The 22533-nt window shown below is 46.0% G+C and overlaps 1 protein-coding gene across 1 annotated transcript in view; it reads left to right on the forward strand.

Moving 5' to 3' along the window:
* The first annotated feature begins 7689 nt into the window (after nucleotides 1–7689).
* Nucleotides 7690–22533, forward strand: part of LOC140208575 (NACHT, LRR and PYD domains-containing protein 3-like) — a 129037-nt gene continuing 114193 nt past the window's right edge. The window contains exon 1 of the mRNA XM_072277331.1: nucleotides 7690–7793. The gene's annotated coding sequence lies outside the window, so the exon portion shown is untranslated. The remainder of the gene's footprint in view (nucleotides 7794–22533) is intronic.

The following is a 22533-nucleotide window of genomic DNA, read 5'->3' on the forward strand; positions in this document are numbered from 1 at the left end:
TATTAGTCCCCTCTTGTTCTTTTGCCCTAACTAGAAACATGGAAAATAAGTGCAGGAGTAGGCCATTTGGCCCTTCGAGCCTGCACCGCCATTCAGTATGATCATGGCTGATCATCCAACTCAGAACCCCGCCCCAGGCTTCCCTCCATACCCCCTGATCCCTTTAGCCACAAGGGCCATATCTAACTCCCTCTTAAATATAGCCAATGAACTGGCCTCAACTGTTTCCTGTGGCAGAGAATTCCACAGATTCACCACTCTCTGTGTGAAGAAGTTTTCTCTCATCTCAGTCCTAAAAGGCTTCCCTTTTATCCTCAAACTGTGACCCCTCGTTCTGGACTTTCCCAACATCGGGAACGATCTTCCAGCATCTAGCCTGTCCAATCCCTTCAGGATGTTATACCTTTCAATAAGATGCCCCCTCAATCTTCTAAATTCCAACGAGTATAAGCCTAGTTGATCTAGTCTTTCATCATATGAAAGTCCTGCCATCCCAGGAATCAATCTGGTGAACCTTCTTTGTACTCCCTCTATGGCAAGGATGTCTTTCCTCAGATTAGGGGACCAAAACTGCACACAATACTCCAGGTGTGGTCTCACCAAGGCCTTGTACAACTGCAGTAGTACCTCCCTGCTCCTGTACTCGAATTCTCTTGCTATGAATGCCAGCATACCATTCGCCTTTTTCACCGCCTGCTGTACCTGCATGCCCACTTTCAATGACTGGTGTATAATGACACCCAGGTCTCGTTGCACCTCCCCTTTTCCTAATCGGCCACCATTCAGATAATAATCTGTTTTCCTGTTTTTGCCACCAAAGTGGATAACCTCACATTTATCCACATTAAATTACACCTGCCATGAATTTGCCCACTCACCTAACCTATCCAAGTCACCCTGCATCCTCTTAGCATCCTCCTCACAGCTAACACTGTCGCCCAGCTTTGTGTCATCCACAAACTTGGAGATGCTGCATTTAATTCCCTCGTCTAAGTCATTCATATATATTGTAAACAACTGGGGTCCCAGCACTGAGCCTTGTGGTTCCCCACTAGTCACTGCCTGCCATTCTGAAAAGGTCCCGTTTATTCCCACTCTTTTTAAGTAACTAAACCCCTATCACCCCCTTGACTTTCCTCTGCCAGGTAATGCCCCCCAACAGTTTCTAAAGTGGTCCACCTGCTGTTGTGTGGGATGGCCACAAGAGTACTCTGCGATGGCTAGTTAAACTCATTCTCCTTCCTCACTCTGACCCAGTTTCCTGTGTCCTGCACCTTGGGTGTAACTCACCTCTCTTCATTTCATATCCATCACCCCCTCCAACTGCTGGATGATCCAGAATTCATCCATTTCAAGCTGCAACTCCTTAAAGTGCAGGGTTACAAGCTGCAGCTGGATGCACATCTCGTAGGTGAGGGCATCAGGGACACTGGAGGTCTCCCCACCTTCCCACCAATGTACCCTCTAATTTGTAATGACCTGTATACACATAAATCTTGTACTGTCCATTTTTTTACCCAGTGACAACATGTGCACAGTGAATTTTATATAGAGAGATATTCATTTTAACAGCTAGCAAATCACTCTCGATAAGAACTTTGATGTGCTCTGGGTTTGATCGAGTTCATCTGCACTCTCACACAACCTCTGTAGCAGGCCTGTAACGGGTAATGAAGGATTTTCTCACCAGAGCTTTTGCACATCATCAATATGTCATTTGCTTGCTAAATTATGCTTCAAAAAGTCAAGATTTCCAAATATCATTCCACTTCTTCCCACTTGTAAATTCTCCAGCAACTTTTGCATCACCACAATACACACAGGTGACACCAGTTTCTGTATTGTACATAAATATTTCCCCTGAACCCTCCCCCAGGTGACTGACGGTGGTGAACTCAGTGATGGCAATGCCAATGAATATGAAGGGAGGGGCAGTAGTCTGTCTCATTGGAGTCTGGCACATTTGTGATGTGAAAGCTACTTGTTGCCCAAGCCAAAGGTCTTTGATATCATTATGTACCCAGAGAGAGTGGGTCAAAACATGTCCCTGTCATTTGGAACCTGATCCTTTTTTGGTATTTCACGAGACTCTGACAAGCATTTGATCCCGGCTAAATGACGAACATTGTCTTTTGTCTCTCTTTTAGCTAGACGTGCAGTACTCCTTAAGTGGAGAGATGAAGTTCCCCGTACCCATGTTCAATGGCTCAGGGATATTATGTCTTCTTTAGATCTTGAAAAGATATTAATAGCAAAAGGATAGTGAGGGATAAAATTGATCCCTTAGAGAATCAGAGTGGATGGGTATGTGCGGAGCCAAAAGAGATGGGGGAGATTTTGAACAATTTCTTTTCTTCGGTGTTCACCAGGGAGAAAGTTATTGAATTGTGTAAGGTAAAGGAAACAAGAAGGTTAGTTATGGAAAGTATAATGATTAAAGAAGAGGAAGTACTGACGCTTTTAAGGAATATAAAAGTGGGTAAGTCTCTGGGTCCGGACAGGATATTTCCTAGGACCTTGAGGGAAGTTAGTGTGGAAATAACAGAGGCTCTGACAGAAATATTTCAAATGTCATTGGAAACGGGGATGGTGCCGGAGGATTGGCGTATTGCTCATGTTGTTCCATTGTTTAAAAAGGGTTCTAAGAGTAAACCTAGCAATTATTGACCTGTGAGTTTGACGTCAGTGGTGGGGAAATTGATGGAAAGTATTCTCAGAGATGGTATATATAATTATCTGGATAGACAGGGTCTGATTAGGAACAGGTAACATGGATTTGTGCATGGAAGGTCATGTTTGACAAATCTTATTGAACTTTTTGATGAGGTTACTAGGAAAGTTGATGAGAGTAAAGCGGTGGATGTTGTCTATATGGACTTCAGTAAGGCCTTTGACAACGTTGCACACGGAAGGTTAGTTAAGAAGATTCAATCGTTAGGCATTAATATCAAAGTAGTAAAATGGATTCAGCAGTGACTTGATGGGAGATGCCAGCAAGTTGTGGTGGATAACTGTGTCTCAGATAGGAGGATGGTGACTAGTGATGTGCCTCAGGGATCTGTACTGGGTCCAATGTTGTTTGTCATATATATTAATGATCTGGATGATGGGGTGGTAAATTGGATTAGTAAGTATGCAGATGATATTAAGATAGGTGGAGTTGTGGATAATGAAGCAGGTTCTCAAAGCTTGCAGAGAGATTTAGACCAGTTAGAAGAGTGGGCTGAAAGATGGCGGATGAAGTTTAATGCTGGTAAATGTGAGGTGCTACATTTTGGTAGGACTAATCAAAATAGGACATACATGGTAAATGGTAGGGCACTGAAGAATGCAGTAGAACAGAGGGATCTAGGAGTAATGGTGCATAGTTCCCTGAAAGTGGAATCCCATGTGGATAGGGTGGTGAAGGAAGCTTTTGGTATGCTGGCATTTACAAATCAGAGCATTGAGTATAGGAGTTGGGATGTAATGTTGAAATTCTATAAGGCATTGCTAAAGCCAAATTTGGAGTATTGTATACAGTTCTGGTCACCGAATTACAGGAAAGATGTCAATAAAACTGGGAGAGTACAGCGGAGATTTACTAAAATGTTGCCTGGGTTTCATCTCCTAAGTTACAGAGAAAGGTTGAACAAGTTAGGTCTTCATTCTTTGGAGCATAGAAGGTTGAGGGGGGACTTGATAGAGGTATTTGAAATTATGAGGGGGATAGATAGATTTAATGTGGATAGGCTTTTTCCATTGAGAGTGAGGGAGATTCAAATAAGAGGACACGAGTTGAGAGTTAAAGGGCAAACGTTTAGGGGTAACATGAGGGGGAACTTCTTTACTCAGAGAGTGGTAGCTGTGTGGAACGAGCTTCCAGCAGAAGTGGTTGAGGCAGGTTCAATGTTTTCATTTAAAGTAAAATTGGACAGCTATATGGACAGGAAAGGAATGGAGGGTTATGGGCTGAGTTCAGGTCGGTGGGACGAGGTGAGAGTAAGAGTTCAGCACAGAGTAGAAGGGCCGAGATGGCCTGATTCCGTGCTGTAATTGTTATAAGCGTATACGGTTACTATTCACTTTTTAATTCAGATATAGAGATCCAAAAGGTGTGGGGACCTTTTCTTGAATATTGACAAGTGTATTTTTTTCTTCCCTTGATAGTCAGATCCTGCATTTCCAGCTTTCTTTGATTCTTTGATTAGGTAGCAGGCTGCTTTTTTTATTAGTGATTTCACTTTTTACCACAATATATAGATCTGGGGTGATAAAAGTTTATCTCAAATGTCCTTTTAAATACTTATATTATAATAGTCGGCTTGGAGTTGGATCGTGGGTGGGTTGGGTGCTTTCCTTTCTAATTTTTCATTTTTAATATGGGTGACTTACTCATTTATTAAGACATGTATTATTGTTATTTTTGTCTGTATTGCAATGATCCCTCTATTTACACTATTGACTTTTTTCTTCCACACTGTTTGTAGAAAACTAAAAAAAATTTTAAAAAACATGACCTCATGGGTAGAAAGTCCAGAACAAGAGGGGGTGGAACAAGCAACAGACACAAAATGCTGGGGGAACTCAGCAGGCCAGGCAGCATCTATGGAAAAGAGTACTAATGCTGAGTTCCTCCAGCAATTTGTGTGTGTTGCTCGGATTTCCAGCATCTGCAGATTTTCTCTTGTTTGTGACTGGAGGCAGAACAAAGGTGATTTTCACAACAGCTGATGTAAAAGATTTTGTTCCCTTTCTCCGAGTTCCCGATCCTTGCATTTAGACAGCTGGAGCTCAGCTCTGTCTGAGAGACCCATCGGTTCCCATTCCCTCATCAGCCGGAAGCTCCCCGGGGCCCGTGTACGGATGGTGGGGCTGAGAGAGAGGGAAGAGAGCAGGACTGTCCCGGGATTGCGGGTCACGGAGTCCGGAGCTCACAGCAACTACCCGAAGTCGGTGTTGAAAACGCCGCCCGGTGAGACCCCCAACCCGGAGACCCCTTCTCACCTCAACCGATCATCCGGGGCCTTTTGTGCCCCGCGCGCTGGTGAGCTCGAGCTTGGTCGGTTTAACGGCCGGGCTACTGATCACGTGACCAGCCCCTCCCCCACCGCTGTCAACAGAGGAGTCACGCGCTGCGCTATTCCCATTGGTACGAAGCAGTGTCAATCACTGCTTCCAGCCAATAGCAGAGGCGGACCAGCCGAGAGGGCGTTACCTCCGCCGACACCGTCTCCCGAACTTTCCGTCACGGCGGGACAACCGTCAAAGTAAATGTCCGCTTTCTGATTTATTTCCATTTCCCTCCGAGGGAAGTTGGGGCGTTTGTGAAGCGTCTCCTGCGGCCGGAGTCTGATGTGTCGCTGAGAGGTAGGAGGAGACCGCTCGGCCCGTCGGTTTGATGCCGGTTCCCCGGGGAGGGAGAGGATGAAGACGGTGAGAGAGGGGGCGGACAGGATGTTTGTCCCGGTAGGGACAGGAGGGGCTCATCTGTGGAAATGTCTGAGCCCACGGTGGTGGCGATTCACCACATTGGGGGGCGAACACCGGCAGACTGTTGCCCTGCAAGCGGGGCCGATGGTCCGGGCAAAGTGACAATTATTTGTGTTTTGTTGAGACTGTACCGGGAATATGGTGTAAAATCCCGCTCCCCACACTAACACGGGTCACACAGACCAAAGAACAAACTGCCGGAGGAACTCAGTGGGTCGGGCAGCATCTGTGGAGGGAAATGGACCGTCAACATTTCGGGCCGAGACCCTCCCTCTGGACTGAGAGTGGACGGGAAATAGTCCGAGAAAAGAGGTGAGGGGTGGGGATGGGGCAAGAGCTGGGGAGTGAGAGGTGGATCCAGGTGAGGGGGAGGTGGGAAGGTGGAAATGGTGACGGGGTGGGAGGTGAGTGGTTGGGGCAACACGGGGCTGCAGAAGATGGAAATTAATTCCATAGAGGATTAACAAAGAGGTTAGAGAGTATTTGTTATAGAGAGTGCAATGAAGATTCACCAGACTGATCCCTGGAGTGGTGGGGTCACCATATGAAGAAAGATCAAATGTGATAACCCTTTCAATCGAGGACTGAGGGGTGAACACATTGAAATGCACAACATCATTACCGGCTGAACCAGGGATCCCAGTCTCTGAAAAAGGGGGTGGACTGTTCGGGACTGAGATGAGGGGAAATGTCTCCATTCCGAGGGTGGTGAATGTCTGTAAATCCCCACCACAGAGGCCAGTGAAGACTCAGTGATCATCCTCACATAAAACAGAGGCCGGCAGATGTGTGGAGACTAAAGGGATCGAGGAAATGAGGATCGGGCAGAGACATGTGGCTGAGATGGGAGAGCAGCCGTCATCTTGTTGATGGTTAGAGGGCTGAATGGCCACCTCCTGCTGTTTCTCTTTCTATTCAAATATTTTTATTGTTACTATCCAAAATTAATAAGAGTACATCGAAGTAACCAATTGTTTCAATTCTCCTGCTGTTTCTCACTTGATGTTTCAGTGTTCCTGTCCAGTGAGGCCGGAGTAAAGCGAATAGAAATTGTTTTCAACATAGAACTGATGTAAATGAAACCTGCACAATTCCTGTGTGGGTCTGATTGTGTGTCTGAGCGGGATGGGAATTGAACTCAAACTCTGAGAACTCTGTGACCCGGGGGGGGGCGTGAAGGGAAAGGGACAAGGACGATATGGAGGGAAAAGTTAAAAATGTTGCTGAAATAATACGGGAAATAATGAAATAAAGTGGGAAACGCGTCGGGCAGTGTGTGAGGGGCGAGGAGACGTCACCGGCTCACGTGGGAGACCCTCCACTCGTCACGTGATCCCGTTTTGCCGCAGAGATGCGGCATCTGCAAACACCAGGAATTCTGCAGATGCTGGAAATTCAAGCAACACACATTAAAGTTGCTGCTGGACACAGCAGGCCAGGCAGCAACTCTAGGAAGAGGTACAGTCGACGTTTCGGGCCAAGACCCTTCGTCAGGACCAAATGAAAGAAGAGCTAGTAAGAGATTTGAAAGTGGGAAGTGGAGGGGGAGATCCAAAATGATAGGAGAAGACAGGAGGGGGAGGGATGGAGCCAAGAGGTGGAAAGTTGTTGGCAAAACGGATATGAAAGGATCGTGGGACAGGAGGCCTAGGGAGAAGGAAAAGGGGGAGGGGAACTCAGAGGATGGGCAAGGGGTATAGTCAGAGGGACAGAGAGAGAGAAAAGGAATGTGTGTCTATAAATAAATAAATAAGGGATGGGGTACGAGGGGGAGGTGGGGCATTAGCGGAAGTTAGAGAAGTCGATGTTGATGCCATCAGGTTGGAGGCTACCCAGACGGAATATAAGGTGTTGTTCCTCCAACCTGAGTGTGGCTTCATCTTTACAGCAGAGGAGGCCGTGGATAGACATGTCAGAATGGGAATGGGACGTGGAATTAAAATGTGCGGCCACTGGGAGATCCTGCTTTCTCTGGCGGACAGAGCGTAGGTGTTCAGCGAGTCGATCTCCCGGTCTGCGTCGGGTCTCGCCAGTATACAGAAGGTGCTGTGGGAGGAAGTGCAAGGGCATGTGTAGCACTTGTTCCGCTTACAAGGATAAGTACCGGGAGGGATCTCCCAGCCCGCCCGCGCAGCATCCCTGGTTTGGTTCCGAGGCCCCGCCCACCGCGCTGATGACGCGCAGACCACATCGCGCATGCTCAGTACGGGCAGGGCGGTGTTGTTTTCCGTCCTTTGTTGAAGTGAGTCGGCGGTGGGATCGGGATCCGGGATCCGGGAACGGATTATTCTCTGCGGGGCAACACCGACAATTTCCATTCGGTGAGTATTGAAGTCGGCCCCGAGCGGGGAGTTCTGATGTTGGGCAGTGAGTCCCTTTAACTTTCTCGAATTCAAACAAGAGAAAATCGGCAGATGCTGGAAATCCGAGCAACTTCCGCAAAGTGCTGGAGGAACTCAGCAGGCCCGGCAGCACCCAGGAAAAGAGTACAGTCGCGTTACCGGCCGAAACCCTTCGGCAGGACAGGAGAATGAAAGGTGGGGGTGGGAAAGGGAGAGAGAAACACAAGGTGATCGGTGAAACCTGAAGGGGGAGGGGATGAACTTTCCCGAACTGGCAGCCTCGCCTCGCTTCCTTGACAGAATCTGCCGGGGTCGGTCCGGGTCGTGAGACCTTCACACCGAACCGTCTGAGATGAGCCGCCGCTCAGCCCCTGTTGTTCTGGCCCTGTTAGCAGGATGACATAAAACATATTTCTATAATGTTACTGACCAAGAATCGTATAATTTGTTTTCCGTGTGTTATCTGAATGCACTTGCCTATGATGCTTCTACAAATCAGTGAATTTCTCTACCTGTAACTTCCCGTACTTGCGCACTTGTCAATAAATTCAACAGGACCTGAGAAATCTCAGTGAGATTTGATTAGTGACGATCATCTTGGCAGCTCGGTTGGCCAAATGTAAAGATACAGGACACTGTTAAATGTAAGACGCTGAACAGTGTTGATGATCAGAGGGTTCTTAAAATTCATCGCTCCCTGAAAATGACTGCACAGATTGATCGGGTGCTTAAGAAGCCAAATGGCATGGTTGTCTTTATTAGTCGAGACATTGAGTTCAAAAGTCTGGAAGTTGTGTTGTAGCTTTATAAAACCCTGAAGGTGGCCTCATCTTGGCACAGGAGGAGGCGATGGGTTGACACGTCGAAACGGGTAAAAAAGGAGGGCATCTCCCTCGTCCTGGAATGAAAAGCCTCATACTGAGAGCAGATGCGGCGGAGACGGAGGAATTGTGAGAAGGGGATGGCATTTTTTTCAAGAGACAGGGTGAGAAGAGGAATGGTCCAGGTAGCTGTGAGAGTCTGGTGGCTTATAGTAGACATCAGTAGATAAGCTGTCTCCAGAGATAGAAACAGAAAGATCAAGAAAGGGGAGGGTAGTGTCGGAAATGGACCAGGTAAACTTGAGGGCAGGGTGAAAGTTGGAGGCAAACTTAATGAAGTCAACAAGCTCAGCATGCGTGCAGGAAGCAGCGCCAATGCAGTCGTTGATGTAGCGAAGGAAAAGTTGGGGACAGATACCAGTATAGGTTTGGAACATGGATTGTTCCACAAGGCCAACAAAAAGGCAGGCATAGCTGGGACCCATACGGGTGCCCATGGCTACACCTTTAGTTTGGAGGAAGTGGAAGGAGCCAAAGGAGAAATTATTAAGAGTAAGGACTAATTCTGCTAGACGAAGCAGAGTGGCAGTAGAGGGGAACTGGTTAGGTCTGGAATACAAACAGAAGCGGAGAGCTTTGAGACCTTCCTGGTGGGGATGGAGGTATACACGGACTGGACATCCATGGTGAAAATAAAGCGGTGGGGGCCAGTAAACATAAAATTATCAAACAATTTCAGAGTGTGAGAAGTGTCACGAACATAGGTAGGAAGGGATTGAACAAGAGGGGATAAAATAATGTCGAGGTATGCAGAAATGAGTTCGGTGGGGCAGGAGCAAGCTGAGACAATTGGTCTACCTGGACAGGCAGGTTTGTGGATCTTGGGTAGGAGGTAGAAATGGGAAGTGCAGGGTGTGGGAACCATCACCAACTTTATCTGCTCAGGAGATCTCCCATCCACTGCTATCAACCTTATAGTTTCCACACCCCCCACTTCCTGTTTCTACCTCCTACCCAAGATCCACAAACCTGCCTGTTCTTTTTTAAAGAAAGGGGCTTCCCACCTCCACCATCAACTCTGCTTTCAAATGCATCTCTCCCATTTCACGCACATCTGCTCTCACCCCATCCTCCCACCACACCTCTAGGAATAGGGTTCCCCTTGTCCTCACCTACCACCCCACCAGCCTCCGGGTCTAACATTTAATTCTCCGTAACTTCCGCCATCTCCAATGGGATCCCACCACTAAGCACATCTTTCCCTAACCACCCCCCCCCCCAGCTTTCAACAGGGATTGCTCCCTATGCGACTTCCTTGTCCATTCGTCCCCCATCCCTCCCCACCGATCTCCCTCCCGGCACTTATCCTTGTAAGCGGAACAAGTGCTACACGTGCCCTTACACTTCCTCCCTCACTACCATTCAGGGCCCCAGACAGTCCGTCCAGGTGAGGCGACACTTCACCTGTGAGTTGGCTGCGGTAATATACTGCATCCGGTGCCCCGATGTGGCCTTCTATATATTGGTGAGACCCGATGCCGACTGGGAGACCTTTTCGCTGAACACCTACACTCTGTCCGCCAGAGAAAGCAGAATCTCCCAGTGGCCACACATTTTAATTCCATGTCCCATTCTCACTCTGATATGTCTATCCACAGCCTCCTCTACTGTCAAGATGAAGCCACTCTCAGGTTGGAGGAACAACACCTCATATTCCGTCTGGGTAGCCTCCAACCTGATGGCATGAACATTGACTTCTCTAACTTCCGTTAACGCCCTACATCCCCTTCATACCCGATCCGTTATTTATTTACTTTCCAGCTCTTAGCTCCATCCCTCTCCCTCCTGTCTTCTCCTATCATTTCCGATATCCCCCTCCCCCTCCCACTTTCAAATCTCTTACTATCTCTTCTTTCAGTTAGTCCTGATGAAGGGTCTCAGCCCAAAGCGTTCACTGTACCTCTTCCTATAAATGCTGCCTGGCCTGCTGCATTCATCAGCAAATTTTGTGTGTGTGGCTGGCCACTTATTCATTTATTTTCCAGCTATCTGCACTCCTGAAAGATGTATACACTTAACTCTCCCTGCGGAAGATCCCAATCAGCAACCCAGGCGGTCAATTTGCACACATTTAAAATTGTGAATGCCCCTCAGGACAGAGGGATGCATATTTAAAACCGAGATGCAGCAAAATTTCTTTAGCCAGAGTGTGACGAATTTGTGAAATTAGCAGAGTCAGCTGCGGAGGCCCGACTGGGGGTATTTAAGACCAACAGTAGATGGGAAATTAAGATAGGTGAGAGGTGGGAATGGGGCAAGAGCTGGGGAGTGAAAGTGGATCCAGGTGAGGGGCAGGTGGGAAGGTGGAAGTAGTGTTAGGGGTGGGAGAAGAGTCGTGGTGAAAACACGGGTGAGGTTAGACAGTGCAATGACGATTCACCAGACTGATCCCTGGAGTGGTGGGGTCATCATATGAAGAAGGATCAAATGTGATAACCCTTTCATTTAGAGAATCGGGGGCTGAGAGGTGAGCACATTGAAATGCACAACATCATTACCAGTTGAACTAGGGATCCCAGTCTCTGAAAGAGGGGATGTACAGTCTGGGACTGAGATGAATTAAATGAAATTGAATCGGATTTATTTCTTATGTCCTTCATATACGTGAGGAGTAAAAATCTTTATGTTGCATCTCTATCTAATTATGCAATGTGCAATCATAGTTATTTAAAGTAATTTATAATAAATAGAACAGTCAATGCAATATAGAGTACACTCGAGTCAGCGTGAGTTAATCAGTCTGATGGCCTGGTGGAAGAAGCTGTCCAGGAGCCTGTTGGTCCTGGATTTTATGCTGCGGTACCGTTTCCTGGATGGTAGCAGCTGGAACAGACTGTGGTTGGGATGGCTTGGTTTCCCAATGATTCTTCAGGCCCTTTTTACACACCTGGCCTTGTAAATGTCCTGAATAGTGGAAAGTTCACAACTACAGATGCGCTGGCCTCTCTGCATCACTCTCTGCAGAGTTCTGCGATTGAGGGAGGTACAGATCCCATACCAGGCAGTGATGCAGCCAGGCAGGATGCTCTCAATTGTGTCCATGTCAGACTTCTTCAAGCGTCTGAAGTGAAAGAGGCACCGTTGTGCCTTTTTCACCACACAGTCGGTATGTACAGAACAGGTGATGTCCTCAGTGATGTGGATGCCGAGGAACTTAAAGCTGTTCACTTTCTCAACCCTAGATCCAATGATATCAATAGGGGTTAGCCCATCTCCATTTCTCCCGTAGTCCACAACCAGCTCCTTTGTTTTGGCAACATTGAGGGAAAGGTTGTTTTCTTGACTTCTTCCCTGTAGGCCACCTTGTTATTGATTGAGATTAGGCCAATCAATGTAGTGTTGTCAGCAAATTTACTTAGCAGATTGGAGCTGTGGGTGGTGATACAGTCATGAGTATACAGGGAGTTAAAGGGAGGACACAATATGCAGCCCTGAGGGGCACCTGTGTTGGCAATCAGAGGGTTGGAGGTGAGGGAGCCCACTTTTACAACCTGCTGGCAATCTGACAGGAAGTCCAGGATCCAACTGCCCAAGGCAGGGTCAAGGTGAGGGCTCTGAGATTCTTATTGAGCCTGGATGGAGCTATGGTGTTGCATCCTGAACTCTAGTCCAAGAACAGCATTCTCATATCTTCTTCTCCAGATGTGTAAGGACGGTATGTAGAGCTGTGGCTATTGCATCATTTGTCGATCGATTGTTTCAGACTAAGCACATTGATGAAGGGAAAGCCATGTAGTGTATATGGATTTCAGCAAAGCATTTGATAAGGTACCCCATGCAAGGCTTACAGAGAAAGTAAGGAGGCATGGGATCTAAGGGGACGTAGCTTTGTGGATCTGGAACTGACTTGCCCACAGAGGGCAAAGAGTGGTTATAGATGACTCATATTCTGCATGGAGGCCGGTGACCAGTGGTGTGCCTCAGGGACCTGTTCTGGGACCCTTACTCTTCGTGATTTTTATAAATGACCTGGATAACGAAGTCGAGAGATGGTTCGTAAATTTGCTGATGACACAAAGGTTGGGCATGTTGTGGACAGTGTGGAGGGCTGTCAGAGGTTACAGCAGGACATTGATAGGATGCAAAACTGGGCTGAGAAGTGGCAGATGGAGTTCATCCCAGATAAGTGTGAGGTGGCTCACTTTGGTACGTCAAATATGATGGCAGATATAGTATTAATGGTAAGACTCTTGGCATTGTGGAGGATCAGAGGGATCTTGGGGTCCAAGTCCATAGGATGCCCAAAGTAGCTGCGTGGGTTGACTCTGTGGTTAAGAAGGCATATGGTGCATTGGCCTTCATCAACTGTGGGATTGTTTAAGAGCTGCGATGTAATGTTGCAACTATATAGGACCCTAGTCAGAGCCCACTTGGAGTACTGTGCTCAGTTCTGGTCACCTCACGACAGGAAGGACGTGGAAACCATAGAAAGGGTGCAGAGGAGATTTACAAGTCTGTTGCCTGGATTGGGGAGCATGCCTTAGGAGAATAGGTTGAATGAATTCGGCCGTTTCTCCTTGGAGCGACGGAGGATGAGAGGTGACCTGATGGAGGTGTACAAGATAATGAGAGGCATTGATCATATGGATAGTGAGAGGCCTTTTCCCAGGGCTGAAATGGCTAGCATGAGAGGGCAGAGTTTTAAGGTGCTTGGAAATAGGTATAGAGGAGATGTCAGGGGTAAGTTTTTTACGCAGAGAGTGGTGAGTGTGTGGAATGGGCTGCCGGCGACGGTGGTGGAGGCGAAACGATAGCGTCTTTAAAGAGACTCCTGGATTGGTACATGGAGTTTAGGAAAATAGAGAGCTATGGGTAAGCCTCGGTAGTTCTAAGGTAAGGACATGTACGGCACAGCTTTGTGGGCCAAAGGGCCTGTGTTGCGCTGTGGGTTTTCTGTTTCAGGATCCGTACTCGGAGATATAATGTGGTGGCCATTACAGATACTTGGATGGCTCAGGGTCAGGAAAGGTTACTTCAAGTGCTGGGTTTTAGATGTTTCAGAAAGGACAGGGAGGGAGGCAAAAGAGGTGAGGGTGTGGCACTGTTGATCAGAAATAGTGTCAGGGCTGCAGAAAAGGTGGACATCATGGAGGGTTTCCCTACTGAGTCTCTGTGGGTGGAGGTTAGGAACAGGAAGGGGTCAATAACTTGGTGGTTTTTATAGGCCGCCCAATAGTCACGGGGATACCGAGGTGCAGATAGGGAAACAGATCCTGGAAAGGTGTAATAATAACAAAGTTGTCATGATGGGAGATTTTAATTTCCCAAATATTGATTGGCACCTCCCTGGGGCAAGTGGTTTAGATGAGGTGGAGTTTGTTAGGTGTGTTTAAGACGGTTTCTTGACACCATATGTAGATAAGCCTAGAAAAGGAGAGACTGTACTTGATTTGGTATTGGGAAATAAATCTGGTCAGGTGTCCGATCTCTCAGGGCACTTTGGAGATAGTGATCATAATTCTATCTCCTTTACAATAGCATTGAAGAGAGATAGGAACACAGAAGTTAGAAAAGTGTTTAATTGAAGTCAGGGGAATTATGAGGCTGTCAGGCAGGAAATTGGAAGCTTAAACTGGAAACAGATGTTCTCAGGGAAAAGTACGGAAGAAATGTGGCAAATGTTCAGGGGATATCTGTGTGGAGTTCTGCATAGGTATGTTCCCATGAGACAGGGAAGTTATGGTAAGGTACAGGAACTGTGGTGTACAAAGGCTGTAATAAATCTAGTCAAGAAGAAAAGAAAAGATTACAAAAGGTTCAGAGAGCTAGGTAATGCTAGAGATCTAGAAGATTATAAGGCTAACAGGAAGGAGATTAAAAAGGAAATTAGGAGAGCCAGAGGGGCCCATGAGAAGGCCTTGGTGGGCAGGATTAAGGAAAACTCCAAGGTATTCTACAAGGATGTGAAGAGCAAGAGGATAAGATGTGTAAGAATAGGACCTATCAAGTGTGACAGTGGGGAAGTGTGTATGGAACCGGAGGAAACAGCAGAGGTACTTAGTGAATACTTTACTTCAGTATACACTATGGAAAAAGATCTTGGTGATAGTAGTGATGACTTGCAGCAGACTGTTAAGCTTGAGCATGTAGATATTAAGGGAGAGGATGCGCTGTAGCTTTTGGAAAGCATTAAGTTGGGTGAGTCACCGGGACCGGATGAGATGTACCACAGGCTACTGTGGGAGTCGAGGGAGGAGATTGCTGATTCTCTGGTGATAATCTTTGAATCATCAATGGGGACGAGAGAGGTTCTAGAGGATTGGAGGGTTGTGGATGTTGTTCCTTTATTCAAGAAAGGGAATAGAGTTAGCCCAGGAAATTATAGACCAGTGAGTTGATGGAGAAGATCCTGAGAGGCAGGATTTATGAACATTTCGAGAGGTATAATATGATTAGGAATTGTCAGCATGGCTTTGTCAAGGGCATGTTGTGCCTTACGAGCCTGATTGAATTTCTTGAGGATCTGACTAAACACATTGGTGAAGGAAGAGCAGTAGATATAGTGTATATGGATTTCAGTAAGGCATTTGAGAAGGTACCCCATCGCAGGCTTATGGGAAAGTAGGAGGCATGGGATCCAAGGGGACCTTGCTTTGTGGATCCAGAACTGGCTTGCCCACAGAAGGCAAAGAGTGGTTGTAAATGCATCATATTCTGCATAGAGTCCGGTGACCAGTGGTGTGCCTTAGGGATCTGTTCTGGGACCCGTGGTCTTTGTGATTTCAATAAATGACTTGGATGAGGAAGTGGAGGGATGGGTGAGTAAATTTGCTGATGACACAAAGGTTGGGAGTGTTGTGGATAGTGTGGAGGGCTGTCAGAGGTTACAGTGGGATGTTGCAGCTATATAGGACCCTGGTCAGGCCCCACTTGGAGTGCTGTGCTCAGTTCTGGTCACCTCACTACAAGAAGGATGTGGAAACCAATGAAAAGGTGCAGAGGAGATATACAAGGATGTTGCCTGGATTGGGGAGCATGCCTTATGAGAATAGGTTGAGTAAACTCGGTCTTTTCTCCTTGGAGCGACGGAGGTGACCTGATAGAGGTGTACAAGATGATGAGAGGCATTGATCATGTGTATAGTCAGAGGCTTTTTGACAGGGCTGAAATGGTTGCCACAAGAGGACACAGGTTTAAGGTGCTGGAGAGTTCGTACAGAGGAGATGTCAGGGTTAAGTATTTTACTCAGAGTGGTGAGTGTGTGGAATGGGCTGCCGGCAACGGTAGGGTCTTTTAAGAGACTTTTGGATAGGTAAATGGAGCTCAGAAAAATGGAGGGCTATGGGTAAGCCTAGTAATTTCTAAGGTAACGACATGTTTGGCACAGCTTCGTGGGCCGAAGGGCCTGTATTGTGCTGTAGGTTTTCTATGTTTCTAGTCGGCAAACCGTAGGAGGTGCATTTTGGGTGGTATCAAGCTGCTGATCCAGCATCAAGAACAACCCCATACACCTGCCCTCTCGCCATATCCTTTGCCCTGACAAATCAGTAAACTCTGCCATTTCGCCTTAAATATATGCATGAATTTGGCCTCCAGTGCAGCCTGCAGCCAAGCATTCCACAGATCTACTGCAGTCTGGCTAAAAATTCTTCTTAACACTGCTCTAAAGGGTACCCCCCTCAATTTTGAGGCTGTGCCCTCTAGTGTTGGATACCCCCACCAAAGGAAAGATACTTGACTTCCACCCTAGCCAGTCCTTTCAACATTTGGTAGGTTTCAATGAGATCCTCCCCCCCCCCCCCAACCCCGCATCCTTCTAAATGCCGGTGAATATTGGCCCAAAGCCGCCAAACACTCCTCAGATGTTAACCCCTTCATTCCTGGAATCATCCTCGTTAATCTCCTCTGTACTCTGCACAATGAATACACATCCTTTCAGAGATATTGAGCCCAAAACCATTGACAATATTCAAAGTGTGGCCTGACTAGTGTCTTATAAAGGCTCGGCATTATCTCAAACAACATTATCTCCTTGTTTTTTATATTTTACTCCCCATCAAATAAAGGACATTTTATTTGCCTTCTTTACCGCAGATTCAAACTATAAATTAACTTCCTCGGAGTCTTACATGAGGACTCCAAAGTCCCTCTGCAGCTCTGACATTTGAACCTTCTCTCCATTTAGATGATAGTGTGTACTATCATTCTTTGTACTAAAATGCATCATCATACTTTTCCCAACATTGTATTCAATCTGACACATTTTTGCCCATTCTTCCAATTTGTCTAAGTCCAGCTGCAGTCGCATTGTTTCCTCAGCACTACCTACCCCTCCACCTACCCGCATATCATCCGCAACCTTTGCCACAGAGCCATCAATTCTATTATCTAAATCATTGGCAAACAATGTGAAAAGCAGCAGACCGAATACTGACCCCTGTGGTACACCACTAGGCAGCCAACCAGAAAAGGCCTCCTTTATTCCCACTCGATGCCTCCTGCCTGCCAGCCATTCTGCTATCCATGCCAGTGTCTTTCCTGTAATGCCATAGGATTTTACCTTGTTAAGCAGCCTCATGTATGGCACCTCATCAAACGCATTCTGAAAATCCAAGTAAATGACATTATTCTGCTGTTGAAGAAAGGCTGAAAAAAAACCCAGAAAACTATAGACCAGTGCTTCTGACATCAGTAGTGTGGAAGTTATTAGAAGCACTGCATATATAAGTATTTGAAAAGACAGGACTGATGTTGTTTACGTACACTTTTGCTAGCATTTAACAATCCCGTGTAGGAGGTTGGTCAAGAAAATTCATTTGCATCACGTTCAACGCAAGGAAGTAAATTGGAGTAGACAATGGTGTTTTGGGAGAAGGTAGACAGTGATGGTAGATGATTATCTCCATTAATCGGGGCTTATGACCAGTGGAGAGCCGCAGGAATGGTAGTTGGGTCTGTTGCTGTTTGCCATCTACATCAATGATTGGGATGATAATGTTTTTAACTTGATAAGCACATTTGCATATGACACCGAGATTGGGGATGTAGTTGACAGAGAGGCAAGTTTTCACAGGTTACAGTGGGATCTGGAACAGCTGGAAATTCTGCGCTGACAATGGCAGACGGGATTTAATGCAGGCAAGTGTGAAGTGTTGCACTATGGTAGGTCTTACACAGTAAACAGTAGAGCACTAAAAATTGTGGTGGAACAAAAGGATCTGGGAATACAGGTCCATAATTCATTGAAAGTAGCACCACAGGTAGATCGGGTCGTAAATAAAAGCTTTTGCCAAAGTGACCTTCATAAATTAAATTATCGACTGCAGGAGACAGGATGTTATTTTGAATTTGTATAAGACATCGATGAGGCTGAATTTAGAGTATTGTGTGTAGTTTTGGTCACCTACCTACGGGAAAGATGCAAGTAAGTTTGAAAGAATACTGGGAAAAATTTCAAGGATGTTTCCGGAGGACCTGAGTGATAAGGAAGGGTTGAGTAGTTTCAGACTTTAATCCTTGAAACGCTAAAAATTGAGAGGGGATTCGATAGAGCAGTACAACAGGATGATGCGTATAGATAGGTAAATGCAAGCAGGCCTTTTCCACTGAAGTCGGGTGGAACGACAACCAGAGATCATGCATTATGGGTGAAAGGTGAAAAGTTTTAGGGGGACATGAGTGAAGACGTCTTCAATCAGAGAGCGGAGAGACAGTGGAACGAGCTGCCAATAGAAGTGGTACATGCGAGCACGATTTCGCCTTTGAAAATATGGATGGGGGAATATGGCTACTGTGCAGGTGGGCGGGAACAGGTGGTTTAAATGACTCGGACAAAGCGTCTGTACTGTGTCCTGTTTCAATATGACTCTCTTAACTATGACTCTGTGACTCCTTGATCACAGACAAAGATTTGATTGAGTAAAGATCCGAAATTCATATCAGACTTGAACGATTCACACCTTAATTCCCCAAGAATATTCAACAGTGTGGATGTGTTTTGATGCGGTTTCAAACTGCCCACACACTCCCAGTCGTGGATCTTTCGTAACCAGGGAAAGACAAAATGCTGGAGTAACTCAGCAGGTCTGGGCAATATGTATGCAACTGAATACAACGGGGAATGTTTCAGGCCGAAACTCTTCAGTGGAACTGGAAAGGAAGGGGGAAGAGGCAATATCACTGATTGATTTGGAAAATGTGGGTTGCTTTTCTGTGAGACTCGGAGCTCAGGGTCTGTGTTTAACCAGCTGCCTGCATGTTCTTTAGAACAGGGAGTGGCCTTTCTGCTGAAACCAATTCCAACTGGTTTGACATTTCACTCTCAATCACGTAAACAAACTCACTTTAGTATTCTGGTGTATAATACACTTAAAGTAGTGCCACAGGTAGATTGGGTCATAAAAAAGAGCCTTTTCCAGATTGCCTGCGTAAATTAATGTACTGAATCCTGGAGATGGGGTGTTATTTTGAGGTTGGTGACATTGGTGCGTTTGAATTTGGAGTGTTTACTGCAGTTTTGGTCATCTACCTATAGAAGAGAAATAAATAAGGTTGAAAGAGTACTGGGAAAAGGTGTGGGTTGTTTTTCTGTGATATAACAACCTTAGGGTCTGGTGCAAGCAGCTATCTGGCCCCGCACATTCCACAGAACTGGAGGCAGTTTTTCCTCAAGCAGAACTTTCGGCCGTTCTGCTAAAACCATATCCAACTGGTTTGTCGTTTCACTTTCATTCAGGTGGGAAAACATTCACATTATTAGTCTGCTTAACTGCAGGGAAGGTCAGTGAATGTGAAAACTGATATAAAGAACACTACTGGTAGTCTCGAAACCACAACGTTACCAATTACAGTCGATGCCCTGCTTGCTGCGAGTTTCCGGAATTTTATAGTTTTTTCCTTCAGACTCACATTGTCTATAGTTGTTTCTAAAACATTTTTTTCATGATTCCTTAAAAAAATCAGTTTGTGACAGTCACCAGACCAAAAGACACAGGAGCAGAATTCAGCCTGTCGATTCTGCTCCACCATTCCTTCATGGCTGATCTCTGCTCCCACTCAACCCCATATCCTTTAATGCCCTGACTGATCAGGAGACAATCAACTTCCACCTTGAATATACACACAGACTTGTCTGCCAGTAGAGTCTGTGGCAGAACATTCCACAGATTCACTACTCTCTGGCTGAAACAAATCCTTCTTTCATCTTTTCTGAACGGTCGCCCCTCAGGTTGGAGGCTGCGCCCTCTAGATTTTGGATACCCCCACCACAGGAACCATCCTCTCCCACATCCACCCTAGCCAGTCCTTGTAGCAGTTGGTAAGTTTCAATGAGATTCCCCCGCATTTCTCTAAATTCCAGTGAGTACAGGCCCAAAGCTGCCAAATGCTGTTCATACGTTAACCCTTCATTGCTGGAATCAATCATCCTCATGAACCTCCTGTGGTCACTCAACAAAGACAACACGTGCTGTCTGAGATATTGGGCCCAGAACTGTTGACGACACTTGAAATATGGGCTGACCAGTGTCTCACAGAGACTCAGAATTTTCTCCTTCCTTTTATATTCTATTCCCCTTGAAATAAATGACAACATTGCATTTGCCTTCTTTACCACAGACTCAACCTGTAAATTAACCTTGAGTCTTGCCTGAGTTCTCCTGATTCCCTCTGCAACTCTGATGTTTGAACCTTCTCCCCATTTAGCTGATAGTCTGCACTATTGTTCATTTTACCAAAATGCATTATCATACATTTCCCAACACTGTATTCAACCTGCCACTTTTTTGCCTGTTCTTTCAATTTGTCTGAGTTATTGCTTCATCAGCACTACCTATCCCTCCACCTATCTTCCTATCATCCACAAACTTTGCCACAAAGCCAACAATTCCATTATCTACATTATTGACAAACAATGTGAAAAGTAGCGGTCCAAATACAGACCTGACGAACACCACTAGTCACTGGCAGCCGACCAGAAAAGGCCCCTTTTATTCCCACTCGTTGCCTTCTGCCTGTCAGCTATTCAGCTGATCATACCAGTCTCATTCCAGTAATGCCACAGGATTTTAGCTTGTTAAGTAGCCTCATGTGTGGCACCTTATCAAACGCCTTCTGAAAATGCAGGTAAGTTACATTCACTGTCTCCCCGTTGTCCACCCTGCTTGTTACTTCCTTGAAGAACTCTAGCAGATTTATCAGGCAAGATTTTCCTTTCCAGAAACCATGATGATTTTGACATATTTTATCACTAGTCTCGAAGTATCCTGAAACCTAATTCTTAATAATAGGCTCCAACACTTTCCCAACCACTAGCATTAGGCTAACTGGTCTATAATGTCCTTTCTTTTACCGTCCTCGCTCCTTAATGAGCAGAGTGACATTTGCAATCTTCCACTTCTCCGGGTCCTGCCAGAATCAAATGATTCCTGAAAGATCATGAGCAATGCATCCGTTATTTCTTCAACAACCTCTCTCAGGACTCTGGGATGTGGCCCAGTTGACTTATCCACCTTTCGATCTTTGAGTTTGTATTGTACTTCTTTTCTTTGTAATAGCAATGACACTCATTCCTGCTCCCTGACACTCACAGACCTGTGGCACACTGCTAGTGTCTTCCACAGTGAAGACTGATGCAAAGTACCTGTTATGTTCATCTGCCATTTCCTTCTCCTCCATTACTCCATTGCACTTTAAGGACTCTTTATCTCATTATCTCATGTTGTCATTATTTATTGCTATTTATTTTATATTTCCATTTGCACAATTTGGTATCTTCTGCACTCTGGTTGATCTTTCATTGATCCTGTTAGTTACTATTCTATAGATTTGCTGAGTATGCCCACAGGAAAATGATTTTCCATCATTTTCCAGTGTCCAATATCAACTCTCACCTCCCTTTTACTCTTTATATAACTGAAAAATCTTCTGGTATCCTGCTTCATGTTATTGGCTAGTCTGCCTTCATGTTTCATCTTCTCCTTTCCTGCAGCTGCTTTGGTTCCCTTTTGTTGGAATTTAAAAGCTTCCCATTCACCAAACTTCCCACTCACTTATGAGAAAGGAGGGGTGAGGGTGATGGGTGGCAAGGGGAGTGGGGTGAGTTGGGAAGGGAGAGGGAGAGAGAGGGATGAAGCGAGCAGGGTTATGGAGAGTGGCGGTGGGGAGCCATGAATGAGTAGCGAGGCAGTGTGTCTGGTCAGAATTATTCATCCACAGTGGCAAGGACGTTAGTCATGGCTGATCACAAGTCACTGAAAAAAAATTATGGTATTAATACGGTTCCCGGTCTCTGTGTCCCACACTGGGCATTGTACTGCACACGGTTCCCAGTCTGCAATCTCACAGCAGGGTTTTTACCAAGCACAATTCCCATTCTCTGTATCCCATTGTGCACCATTTGCTGTGTCCTTCTCCGACACCGGATGTTTTGCCACACATGATTCCCAGTCAGGCTATCCCACACCAGGGGTTGTACTGGGCACTGTTCCCGTCTCTGTGTCAGTCAATCTATCAAGTCCCATTGACCATACCTCTGTACCCCACCCACCCATGTACTTATCCAAGTTCCTCAAACAGACATTCTTAAGACCTCAGACAAAGTCAGCAATCAAAAGGCTGTGACTAACATTCTAAGATGCTTGTATTTTAATGCAAGAAGTATGGAAGGCAAGGCAGATGAGCTCAGGGCATGGATCAACACATGGAATAATCATGTTATAGCTCTTAGTTAGACTTAGTTGCAGGAGGGGCAGGATTGCTTGCTCAATATTAAGGGGTTCGGTAGTTGTAGACAGGACAGAGCGGAAAGGATTAAAGGGGAGGGGTCGTGTTACTACTCAGGGAAAATGTCACCACTGTGCTCAGTCAGGACACACAGGAGAACTCGTCCAGTGAGGCTT

The sequence above is a fragment of the Mobula birostris genome, chromosome 13, assembly GCF_030028105.1.
Source record: "Mobula birostris isolate sMobBir1 chromosome 13, sMobBir1.hap1, whole genome shotgun sequence".
NCBI lineage: Eukaryota > Metazoa > Chordata > Chondrichthyes > Myliobatiformes > Myliobatidae > Mobula > Mobula birostris.